This window comes from Nuphar pumila, chromosome 8 (genome assembly GCF_984573655.1).
Source record: "Nuphar pumila chromosome 8, dmNupPumi1.hap1.1, whole genome shotgun sequence".
NCBI lineage: Eukaryota > Viridiplantae > Streptophyta > Magnoliopsida > Nymphaeales > Nymphaeaceae > Nuphar > Nuphar pumila.
The window spans coordinates 99,249,015-99,262,605 of record NC_143256.1 but is presented as its reverse complement, the minus strand read 5'-3'; positions in this window follow the sequence as shown (position 1 = coordinate 99,262,605).

Below are 13,591 nucleotides of genomic sequence, written 5' to 3'. Positions count from 1 at the left end.
CTTATGTATTGTGTCTTATTGTCGCATTGTATAGAGCCAAGTATCTTACTTTTTGCAATATATATGTACTTTGCTTTTGCATTTTGTTTTGTCATCGTATTGTAGAGCATCAAGGCTCCTACTTTTCACAATATATATGTATTTTGTCTTGTCATCACGCTGTATGGCGCCAATGCTATTGCTTTTCACAATTTACTTAGCCTGACGTGTGGTTTCACCCACCGGGCCTTGCTTACACATTTTATGTTATCATCACGATGTTATATGCATAGGCTCTTACTTTTACTAAATATAGCTACACTATAATAAGCGTACAAATGATGACTGCTCTCTATCGCCAAAGTGATTTCAAATGTCCTCCCTTGTTCAAAATGTTGTTTGGCGAAGAAATCTCTATTGGAAAGGTTTCGTATTTATGTAAAACTACTTTTACGTAAACATATAAGTCACCAGCGTATGGCCTAACTAAGGTCTAGGTTTCTAATAAATCAAGAAAGATGTAAAGTTTGAACAATGGTGCACATCTATCCTAGAATAAACGTAGTGATTTCTTCGTTAAATAGGAGAGATACTGCCAAATTTTCTAACAAGATGCCCATTGAGCTTAAAAGAGCATAGCGCTTTCTTCATCAAGCAGAAGAGATTCTACCAAGATTTCTAACAAGATACCCTCCATAGCAAAAAAATATCACACTTTCTTTGTCAAATAGAAGAGGTGTTGTCGAAATTTCAGAAAAATTACCTACCTGAGCTAGTATGAATAGCACAATGATGCCTCCGTTGTCACAACCCTACCTGGATGGCTCATTCCATGTTCGCCTTCAAGAGCATTGTACTTGTAAGGGACAATGCATTAGAGTAGCTGTTGCGCCTTGTTAGGCCAGTGCTTGATGCGATTAAATACGCTAAGCAGTTGATCCAAAGTGATCCTTGTCTATGCATGCCCATGTGAAACACTGTACTACAATAATACTTGTAAGGGTCATTGTGTCGGAGTTGGTTGTCCACTCTCAAGGGATGAAGCGCTCATGAAGGACGTAGATGCCAAGAGCGAGGTTCTGCATGCATATGAATAAAACATAACAGTACTCCCTGACCACACAAGAATTAGCTCGTGCTTTGGAAAATTGAGTGGGGTTTGGGTATATATTTTCTTCATACAAAATGCACTGGATTGCCTATGTGGTACTCAACATCCTAATAAGAAAGATTATGTCATTGAACCCCTTCAAGACTTACGCTCATCGTGGCATGACAATGATGGTACCACCTTGAGTGACATGTATGATGTTATGGACCAAAGAGTTCAAGCGGCCTCCCGTCACTCGGAGGTTAGGAGGCTGGGTTATCCTTAAGATCTAGGGATTAAACCCCGGTACTGCAGTAGAAGGATGCATCCGAAACGTCCTGGTGGGGGTCTCCCGGCATGAAAACGGCCGCCCTACTATGGACAAGGTGATCAGGCCTCTAGGGTATAGAAAATACATAGCATAATAAACCTCCAGATTGTCGCATTGATATTGAAGTCATGCTTCTCTCACGTACCAAAGAGTGAATGGTTAATATCAAAATGATGCATTAACTATAGGTATAGTGATGAATGAATGAATGTGTGCTAGTATTACTTATGCATCACCTTGTGAAATGTATTGATATCAATACACTGTTGGACCGATTAGGCAAGAGACTCAAATTGTATTTGTATGGTTAAGCTAAGCTCGAGGAGCTCTTGCTTCGATTCATGGGATACTGATATGCTAAATCATGGAGACTTGAGCTACGTTGTTTCCAACTACAGCCCAAAGTGACTTCTCATGTTTTTAAGTATTATACTTGTTAGAATTGAAATTCTTTTCTACCAGACCAGCGATGGTTCTGACCCTGTTTTATGAGGGATATAGGTATTGAACTTGCGGTATGATATGTGGAGCAAAGCGACATTGAGATCTAGGGTTTCTCCAGACTGTGTTGAATATTTCGTTTATAAACTCAGTTTTATTTGGTACTGCTTTTCCAAAAAGTATTGTCTGTAATAAATAACTCATTTTGGTTTGCTTAAATGAAATACTTTGGTGGACAATGAGTATTTAGCCACATACTTGTGACTTGCCCAGCATCTTCTAAAACTGATGGCTAACTATCATCTATTTTCGCTGCAAAGAAAAAAAAATCATAAAATTTTGACCAAGTTTTATTTTGAAAATCTGAGACATTACAGAAACACGAAACCATATGAAATTTTCCTAGATGACCAACTCGGTTAGTTCAAAGAACGGAACTGGGTCACCTCCTGCTTAACCTTGCTTCTCAACTTCTTTTGGTTGGTCACAGGTAACCTGTAAAGTACACAAATTGTTTGGGTTTTTTAGAAATGATAAGGGATTATTCTGGTATTTTTATGAAAAATTCATCGATAGTGAATAATCGATGAACTTTTGGATTATTATCAAGTTATTTGGCTTATACAAGCTTTTTAAATACTTTAAGATTTGGATCTCGATGGGGGGATCCACAAGGATCAACCTTCATGAAACCCAGTTCAAGTCATACATTTGACATACGTAGGATCCACAAGGATCAACTTCCACAAGGATCCACTGGATTTCCTAATTAAATATGTTTGGACCCAGTAATGAGTTTGAACTTATAGAACATCATAACAAGGACTCAGAACCATTTAGTGGACCTGGTATAAGTTCAGTTAAATTTACAGCCAGATCTCTTCCAGATCTCTAAAGAGATCTGGATCACTTGAAACCTTTAAGACATAAAACCAGTTCCATTTGATAGATCCAATCTCCAAAAATAGGTTGGATCCAAGTAAAGTCCATATTGATAAGCACTCTGGGTCTAGATTTGGATCCAAAGATATGAACCCATTCTCAAAACATGCAAAGGCCTAATTGTATATAATATATATGTGATATATATATATGGTCATGTTGGATCTAGGATCCGAACAAGACCCAAAGTGGGTCTCACATAGAATAACTTTGGGATTTGGGACCAAACGAACCCAAACCAAAAAATATTTTAAGTGAAAAAAACTCTTTTTTTTAATTTTTAAAAACCTGCCGGGAAAGTGTTCACAGCCGGCGACAATGGTGGACAAAGAGAGAGACCAATTGAGGGTTTGGGAGTGCTGTGAGAGAGAGAGAGCTCAGTTGAGAGAGAACGGGGTCCTCCGATGGAGGTGGCCGGAGAGAGAGAGAGGGTGGGGCGACAGTGATGAATTGATCTCACTATAAAGTTTGGATCGTCCTTTGGCCAGACGGTTCCCCTCTCTCTTTCATATATTAATATTTGCTACTTGGTATTAATAAAATAACTATAATAGTTTATTTTTTAATAGTTTTTTACACATCTGACCTTTTAATGTGATCTACATGTTTGGGTTATTTGGGTTAGTAGAAATCAGCGTTTGAATAAGTAAAAATTGGTGTTTAAAACATGGATATAAGATTTTAAGGGTGTTAAAAAATCAATATAACAAATTTTCATCCCTCATAAAAGCATATTTATACTTTAAAAAACTACAATACTTTCATTGGGTCAGATTTGGTCAAAAACAACTTCTCTCTATAAATTCCAACTAAGTGGTTTCTTGCTCAGAGTCTGGATCGGGTGCAATATGATTGCACATAAAAATGTACATTAATTACCTGATCGCCCTCCATCAGGTCTGGGCCCCACACCTGACAGGTCCTATCCACATGATGGAGAGTGATCTGCTTAATGAACAATTTTTTTATCAATCCTATTGGACCTGATCATTTCACCTTGCTCACGAGGGTAACAAGTGTTATATATACATTTATATTGGTCATGACTGCTATAATAGATACTATAGCAGTCGCAGGGTGCATTGTGTTCACTGGGACGAGTTGAAGGCAACTACACCCCAGTATATATAGAAATATTATTTGATTATCGTTGTTGTATATTTTGGACTTTCTTTTGGTTGCATGGTCTTCTTCTCAAAGAGAGAGAGAGAGACTAGAATATGTAAATATGTAATCTATTTTGAATCAACAGGAACCATCATTTTTTACTTCTTCCCCCGTTCTCTTATTTCTTCTTTCTCCTCCTGCGCTTGCCTTCACCTCCACCACTGCCTCTCTGCCACCCCGCCAGACAACCTTCTCTCTCTCTCTCTCTTGTGCGCACGGTCGCTGGTGGAGGAGCCTGAGAAGAGGCGAAGGTGCCGTCTGGTAATTGGTTGGGGTCGACCCTGCGGGCGTGGTTCTGGTGGTCGAGCGAGAGCTGTTGCAGGTGGTTCTGGCGGCCGGGAAGGTCATTCGGTGGCAGGGAGGTCGTCCTGTGGGAAACGACGATGGGGAGGTGGAGGAAGGGTCAGCAGGGAGGTGGAGGAAAGGGCGGTGGTGGAGGTGGTGAGAGGAGGAAGGGAAAAGAAGAAGAAAAGAAGGAGAAAGAAGGGAAAAAAGGTTTACACAGAAATCGTCTGTCCTCACGGTTCTTGTTGGTTCAAAATAATTTACGTATTCTAGTTTATATATATATATATATATATATATATATATATATATATATATATATATATATATATATATATATATATATATATATATATTCCAGTGAATCTTACTATAATGACAAAAATTCATGTGGCAATTAAAATAATTCTATGTCATCATAAGTTGAAAATTGTTATGTTTCCTACGTTCATGTTCAAATTGATTCAAAATTTAGAAAATATAAGTGAAAATGAAACAATAAAAATATATAAAATCATTTTTCCTGGGATTATGCCAATTAGAACACATTTCTCGATAAACATGATATTTTATTTGAAAGAAAATGGCTTCGTATTTTCACAAAAGGGTGCTTCGTCAGAGGATTTGGGTGTTCGATGATATATGTTCATCCAGTTTGCCTCTTCGACTATTGGGCCGCCGCCACGATCTTGCTTCTGGGAGTTGTGCTGCATCTGTCGCCCATGATGGATCTTGGGCCCGTTCATTTTTTTATCATCATGAGATCTTTTGTTCTGTCGATTCTACAATTCATATTCTTACGATATTCCTACCGTGCAAAGGCGTCCTGGTGTGCATGGGGTCTGCCCCGACGTGTGTTTTGGGTTTTACCTGTATGGTCTCGTTGTCACCTTGCATGCCGCAACAAACCCACTTTCTGTGTTCGACGGACTGTCTGCCCGATCAAGACGGGGGATGACCCGTGGAGGTTATCGGAGCATCTGTTCAAGGGACCTCGGGGGCCTCCTGCTTGCAACCAGTGCATCCACAAACTTGCCCAGATTTGTTAGGTTCAGGGGGTGAGTCGCAGAGAGTCGATGACTTGTTTGACATATGGGGTATGTCATTCGTCGAGGTTGCGCAGGCACTAGGAGTGCAGATTTCACTCGGGCAGTTTTTTTTAATCCAACAACAGATTGTTCCTCGAGCACGATCGACGGCCAGGGTCACAAATAGTCTTTGTAGAGCTAAATCATTGGCCTGTTCGCAAGCCCAGCTTCAAGCAGATGGCTCCAGCTCAGTTCGACGCTCAGCCAAACAAAGGCATACTAGGGTGTTGTCTGAGTATTTATCATGAAGATGTGTATTTGTAATATTAGGGGCATGAATTACCCCCGTAAGCGATTGTTTTTAGCTAATTGGATTAGGTATAAAAGTTCAGATGTCGTTGTAATTTGTGAAACTAAAATGGAGGATATTCCGTTATCAGTGGTATCTTACTTATGAAGAGGTGTGGCATATGCTCATAAGTCGTCTGTTGGGTTTGCTGGGGGAATCCTGGTTCTTTGGAAAACTTTTCTTAAGGTGGCGATAGTGGATATTGGTCTTTATTCAATCTCTCTTTCTGCAAACTTGTTGTCGTCGCTACAAGATGTTGTCTTCACCTTTGTGTATGTCTCTGTCATGTCTACTTTGCGACCAATGTTATGGGCTGATTTGAACCAAGTTTTGGTTACATTTAGATCTCTTCAGTGATTATAAGGGGATTTCAATTGCCTGTTGTCCATGCAGGATTCTAGTTTACCGGTTCTTCTCAACCCCTCCATTAGGGGGTTTCAGGAGTTTGTTCGGCGGAACCAACTTTACTCAATACCTCATGTGGGGGAGCAATTCTCGTGGTCAAATATGAGGTCTCGCCCTTGCTTGCAGATGCTTGATCGCATTTTTCTCTCCCCAGAACTATTTCACGCAGTTTCGGATGTCACTGCTTGTCTACTGCCGCGGACCCTGTCCGATCATGGACAAATGATTGTTTCTTGGGGCGCAGGCTTCAAGGCGTGGCGTAGGTTCTTCTTTGAGGAGTGGTGGCTTAGGGTGCTAGACTTTCAACAGTTGGTCAGACAATCGTGGGCTCAACCTGCTACGGGATCTTGGGCGGCCATCCGCATCCATGCAAAGCTTCTTCGTCTTTGGCAACGTATTAAAGAATGGCTAAGCTTTAATAACCTGAACAAGTTTAGGTTCAGCGGCCAGTGGGAAGTTGAGTTCTCCTATTTGGCCCAACGTCAGGTCGATCTTGTTGGTGTATCAGAGGGTCAAGTGCTTCAGTGGCAGGAGTGTATCGTCGTTATCTCTACCCTCGTTTGCAGAATGGAGAGCATAAGATGAGCTTAGATGGAAGTTGAGGGCCAGAGTTGCATGGTTGGCTAATGGCGATGATAATACACGATTTTTTCACATAAACGCATCAAATAAATACAATAAGAACCGGTTACTCTCGATCAAGATCGATGGATGCCATTTTGGTCCACACAATTGCCTATCAACTATTACTTCTTATTTCTCCAGGTTGTATTTGGCTGACTTAGGCGTCGGGGGGGTCATCGGCGATATGGGCTATAAGTGGTTGGCGGCAAACCAATATATTTTTTTGCAGGCTTGATTCACCGAAGTTGAGATTTCGAATGCTATTAGCGGACTATCGGGATGGAAGGCCCCAGGCCTTGATGGTTTTCACGTCAACTTCTTCAAAGCATTTTGGTCAAGTGCTAAAATTGACCTGCTCCACTTGTTTGATGAATTCTATCGTAATGCAAGGCTGCCTAAACCATATCATGTGGCAGTCATCTCTTTGATTCCTAAGAGGCAAGGGGCGTCAGACATATCCAACTTCAGGCCGATTTTGGTGATGGGTACTCTGTATCGCATTATATCTAAGGTGTTGGCTAATCTGTTGCGCGGTGTCATTGATCAACTTGTCTCTTTGAACCAGGGTGCTTTTATTCCAAGTCGAAGTTTGCAAGTATCTTTTATTTGTGCAACTGAGCTTCTTTACTCTTTACAGTCGACTGGATCACCGCACTTTATGCTAAAATTGGATTTTCACAAGGCTTATGATAGTCTGGCATGGGATTTTCTGATTGAATCTCTAACAAACATGTGGTTTGACAGCCAGTTTATAGCATGGGTTAAGGAGTTGGTCGCAAAATCTGTATTGTCAGTTTGCATCAACGAAATGAGAGGGAAAGAATTCAAGTTGGCTAGAGGTGTACGACAGGGTTGTCCCCTATCACCTATCCTTTTTAATATCGTGGCAGATAGTTTACCTATTCTCATGAAAAGGGCAGAACAAACAGGCTTCTTGGAATCCTTGGGCATTTCTGGCTTTGTTGGTCACATAATTCAATATGCAGACGATACTTTAATATTTGGATATGTGAATGTTAATCAAATGTCCAGGTTGTGCTTCGTTATTAAAGTCTTCGCTGCAATTTTAGGCCTTCGCCTGAACGAGAGTAAGTGCGCTCTGGTAATTCTCAATGCTGACCCTCGTCTCCAATCGGTTGCTGCAAGGATTTTTAACTGCCCAATATCCGACCTTCCTGTCAATTTTTGGGGTCTATCGTTGCACTCTCTGCAGTCAGTGGGAACTTATTCTTGGATGTCTACTATAAAGCAGATGCAAGGGAGATTGCAGGCTTGGAAGGCCCGATATTTATCTTTTGCGGGATGATTGACGCTCATTCGCCATGTTTTGGCCTGATTACCGGAGTTTCAAATGAGCATGTCCATTATACCGACAACAGTAGAACTGACGATTAACCGTTTGCTTTTGCACTTCCTTTGGTCTGGGAATGTGTCGCACAAAAAGTATCTGCTTGTTTCTTGGCAACAGATCGTTCTCCTCAGGCAGCGAGGCAGCTTGGAGATTCCAGCTCTGAGAAAGAGAAGCATTGTTTTGGTCTTAAAGTGGGCTTGGGAAGCTTCCACATCTCAATCTCCTTGGGCTACGTTTGTTAGGCAAAAATATGGTAGTCTACCTAACTCCCTTCTTTCGACGCCCAGTTCAGTGTGTCATTCGTCCCTCTGGCTGGAGTGGTAGAAGACACTTCGGTCCTTCATTGGCAGAGATCTTAGGCCTGTCCATGGTCAGTCGTGGCTTCACTGGGCCATGGAGAGCAGAGATAAGTTCTCCATTAAGCAAGTTTATCATTCCTTGTTGCCATCCGGGATGGATTGGTTTCTTAGTGATTGTATGTAGGATAAGGGGCCCGCCCCAAGGGCAAAATCTTTGGTGTGGCTTGTGGCTCTGGATCATGTTCAAACCCAAATTAATGTCAGGAAACAGGGGATTCAATTTCCCAGCATGTGTGTTCTTTGTGAGAAGGCAGTAGAGGACACAACTCACCTATTTTGGCTATGCCCGATCATTCTAGACTTAGTTTTTCAAACTTGGGGTGCACCGCTTGTTCAAACTCGTTCGTGTTTTGTTATTCGGGACCTCTTGCTTGGTCCCATGATTGTACGACACAAAAAAATGAAGATTATTGTGGCAGGTTTGGTTGCTTTCAGCATGGTGGGTGATCTGGACTGAAAGAAATGACATCTTCTTCAGGGGCATCAAATTCGATTTCGAAAGGCTTCGCCAACGAGTCATGTCTGATGTATATCTGGCTCTTAAATTACATAGTAGGGGGTAGGGGTTGATCTGCTTGTACTCTGAACTATGCACAATCACCATCTAGATTGTGGTTGTTTTGCTCTTATGTTTCTCTTTTGTTTCTCTCCCATCCAATACTCTGTTGGATGTATTTTGGTAATGTTGAATAGTGAATGTTCTCTCTCTCTCTCTCTCTCTCTCTCTCTCTCTCTCTCTCTCTCTCTCTATATATATATATATATATATATATATATATATATATATATATATATATATATATATATATATAACAATTGCAAGTGGAGATAAGGTAGGTCGGTTTTTAGGGGAATTGTTCATGGTCAATGCCTAAACAACGAAAATATTGCAATGCTCCATTACTTCGTGTCATAGTGCAATTGAAGTTTCATCATTATTTATCGCAATTAATACATTTATCATGTCAGAATATTGGATTCTGATAGATAGGCATAAGTAATATGAAGAAAGATTAAACCTCTTTGACCTTGAAGTAGTCTTGGTCAAAAGTCAAAGTTATATGAAATCCCTATTTTAGCTAATCTTGAACTTTGACTTGGTCAGATTGACTTGAGTTGGTCTCTGTTGAACTCAATCAAGTCAGTTCAAGTTGAAACTTGGTTACTTGATCGAGTTCATAGCTTGACATCAAGTTCAACCTGATGGATAAGTCAGAATGGCCCTTGACCAACTTGATGTCCCCAGCCGGACTTGAACATCCTGAACCCAGTCTGCAACCAAAGCCAGGATCCAAGCCAATGGTCACAAAGATTGACTGAGATGGTGGTCAAACTCATTGAAACCATTATATGGATCCCATTGACTTGGTTCCCAAGAGTCGCCAAGTCCACTAAAACTTGGTCAAGTGAGAGTCAAGTCAAAATTAGTCTGACCCACTCCTTTATCTCATCCACCAAAGAAGCCCCATCTAAAAATAAAAGTAAAAAAAAATTGGTAACAAAAAAAAAAGTTGACACGCAATACCGAAGCAGGTTATATGCCCCCCCCCCCTCCCCAAGACGAAATGGCGCGAATGGTGGGAAAAGGGTACTTAAATCTTTGCAACTGCACCGGACTCCAATGCTAAGTGATGCTGACACACATGGGGATACAAGCCCCACATGCTTATATATGTGGCGCTCATTCAGACCCCCGAACACGCACTGTAGAAAAACGCTTCGAGGGCGAACACACAACACCCTCTCCACAATAGAGACATATTGGACCAATAAGAACCTTTAAGCCTACAACAATTCAGCACATCTGGCTAAGTAGGTTGGCTTAAGGCGTTCAAGTTGGGGAGTGTGATACTAGAATATACATCCCTTGCTTGCTGAAGCCTACGAACAACTATTTCCCTAGGCAGGAGAAAGTGAGAGCAAACCAGGTGATCTGTCAAATCACTTTGGAAAGGTGATTTGAAATCCCCACCGCTTATTGTTTCAAACTCATGGTCTCCTGTGCAAGCTGTGGGGTCCACCAAAAGTGTGTTGATATCATCCAATAGTTACCATTCGAGCAGTCGTAAAAGTGATTTGATAGATCACCTTATTATACACTTTGAGTGTTGGCCCCCACAGCTGCCAGTGACACACTCAAAGTGCGCAATGTGATTGCACCTAATCCACCCTTACGGTCAACATGGCAACTGTTGACTCTAATGAAACGCACAAACTGACGCATAGGTGTCTCCTTTTATCCCAAAAGGAAAATAAAAGCCCTCCTTTTATCCCAAAATTTAGTTCTAGATATGGATGCCTGTTATCCACCTTGGTTGTGTGGTTTTCAATAGGGTTTTGGTTAAGTTTAAGGTGAGCAAGTTGTCCATGCAGAGAGGTGCCATTGCTTAGTCGAAGCTGGGTGACTCCTTGGGGGCAAGGGATGTGCCACGGGTTTACATAGTCTGAAAAGTCACCGTAAGTATGCCAGAATTAGCCAGCATGACTAGGTCTCTGATCTCGATGGTGGTTTTCCCGTCTTTCATGAAAAAAAAAATACTTTTTTTGTCGAGAACCATAAACCAAAGGCCAATTCTTAAATGAACCAGGTCAGTTGGCCTCCCAATAACCTGAAACTGCATCCATATTTAGAACTAAATTTTGAGGCTCAGTAACCTTTACATAGAGGTCTCTTGCTCAAATTCTCGAAAGATAACCAGGGTCCTTTCCAATTCCAATCTTGTCAGAACGAATGGGTTAAGTACCAACAAGTTTATAGCGTGGCCCCTTGGATGACACTCAAAACCTAGTTACAAACTAGGTTATAAGTGTTAACCAGGTTTGGATAAAAAGAAGTTGGTTTTGCTTATCTTTTGGGTGCCACAAAACTAAGTTTTCATAAACTTGAATTTGTGCATCATTTAGTTTTTCATGTTTTAGATTTAAAGTTTTTTGAGGTTTTAAGACATTCAAATAGTGAGAAGAAATGGAAAATGACCATACTGTATGCAAGAATGATGTGTTTTACAAAATATTTTATAATTTTTATTATTCTTCCTATATCCAAAATCACAAATACCTGGTTTTAAAAAGTCATTTTTACCTTTAGCACATGCCGACTTCTTAAATATATATGAATTTCCTCTCAAATATGTAATTATTTTTTGCAGAACAGTCTTTGTTCTTAGAGTTGTATCTCTTCAATTTGACATCAAAAATTTGTGTTGCAGTCATTATAAAGCTGAAACACATGCATGTAACTTTTTTGTTTTGGAGTTCTCATTTCTGAGTTCCAAAATCGGAATAGAAGCATGCTTGCACACTGGAATAGCCGAATAGTTTATCTTTTAAACTTTTCAACTCAAAAAATGAAGGATTCCAAAAAAAACACTGAAAAAAATAAAAAAAAATGATAAAAATACATTTCCAACGATACTTGATTTGCTGAAAAAAGACGAATACTAAAATATTGCCCAGACAGCATTCTTAAAACAACAAATGAATAGGCGTGGTTGTACATTTTTCGTCTATTCTATGCTATTTTCTGATCACTTACACCAAAAATTTAGAAAATAATAAAAATAACATAGATAGATCAGGACATTAGCTTTCCAACACTACCAAGATACCTTGATATAATGAGCGATTGAAAAGAAACGTCATCTGAAAGATGGACTGTTTAGCAAATTTTAAAAAAATTGCATATTTGAGAGGAAGTCGAAATACACATATATAAAGAAGTTTGCAGCTTTTTTAGGAAATCTGCATATATATAAAAAAATTTACATGTTTAGGAAACTTTGCATGATAACATATGTGAACTTCCTCAAAATGTGTGGACTTCCTTTTATATATGTGGATTTCTTTGTACATATTTAGGAGGAAGTCTGCATGGTAAAATATATGGTGTTCCTACAAAATGTGAACTCTCTTATATATGTGTGTGTGCGTGCGGATTACCTTCCAAATATTTCATTCGCATATATATCATGCACATGATGGATGGTCACCGTGTAAAAAACATGAAAAAGCGCAAAAAATGATAATTAGTGGTGCTTTGTCCGCATAAAATATGTGTAGTTTATGAGGACTTGAAGAAATACGCATAAAATATAAGCAGACATGACGTTCGCAAATATTAACTTCATGAAGTCCACAAAAACACGTATGGACCTCAATTTTAGTGAGAGTATGTGGCAACCAACGAACAGAGTTACATTTGACACAACTTTGTGAGTTTCATGCATGCAAAGGTTAAAAAGGACATTCCAAAGCTGGCTATTTACGATTTTAGACAAGTGAAGAATATCGAAAATTGTATGACATTTCAAAAAACATGTCAAATTACCTTTCCAGTACTATTATTTTCCAGAGAAGAAACTAGGTTCTTGGCCATCTGGGTTTGCTAAAAACCTAATTTTAGGTAAAACCTGAGTTTTTAAAAGCCCAAGTTTTGTCTTTAGTCGTGCAAATTCCCTCGGTATTTTCAGGTTAGAGGGTTCACACGAGGCACAAACCTCATTTCTTTCAGGGGTTAATTTTGGCTGTAAGGCAAAATCAAACCATTGTCCTCGTAGACATTCCAAGTTGCAAGGCTCTCCTACTTGTTTATGTGACAGATTCAGCAGGTGCCTAAAGATACCCACTTATAAAGAAAATGTAGGATATTTTGGGATGTCTATCATCAGCTCCATGATGCAAAACGCCAACTTATCCTACTTTACCAGATAAGTGGGTGCATCCAAGTCCATGCCAGATGGTGACACAAATCCTCATTCGTCTATAACAGAACCATTCTCCAATATGCCGTACAAGCTGCTGGAAAAACACTAGTATCTTAAATCCACCCAATTCTCGAAAAACACAAAAAAAAGAAGAGAAATAGAAAGCTATCTTAAAGGAAATTTGTGCCCAACTCTCAAATTGGTTTGTCTGCAACCAAGGGCACGATTTTGCAACGACCTGAGAAAGTAGAATTTTCTCAAATTTTAGAGAAAATTCCACTCAGCTCAGCCACTTTCTCAGGTTGCTGCAAACATGAGAAAATGGAGGTTGATATTCCTCAATCCACTTGAGAATGCTTCTCCCTTGATACTTGAGAAAGTTGGTCAGAAGATTGACCCATAATCATCTTTCTAAATATTGAACTTTCTCAAGTGTGGTGGTTCATCTCATCTGTGATCAAAGTAAACATGGACAAACTTCGAAAGTCCTCAATCAGCTTTTGACTTAGCAGGACTCGAGCCAGATTATTTCCAAGT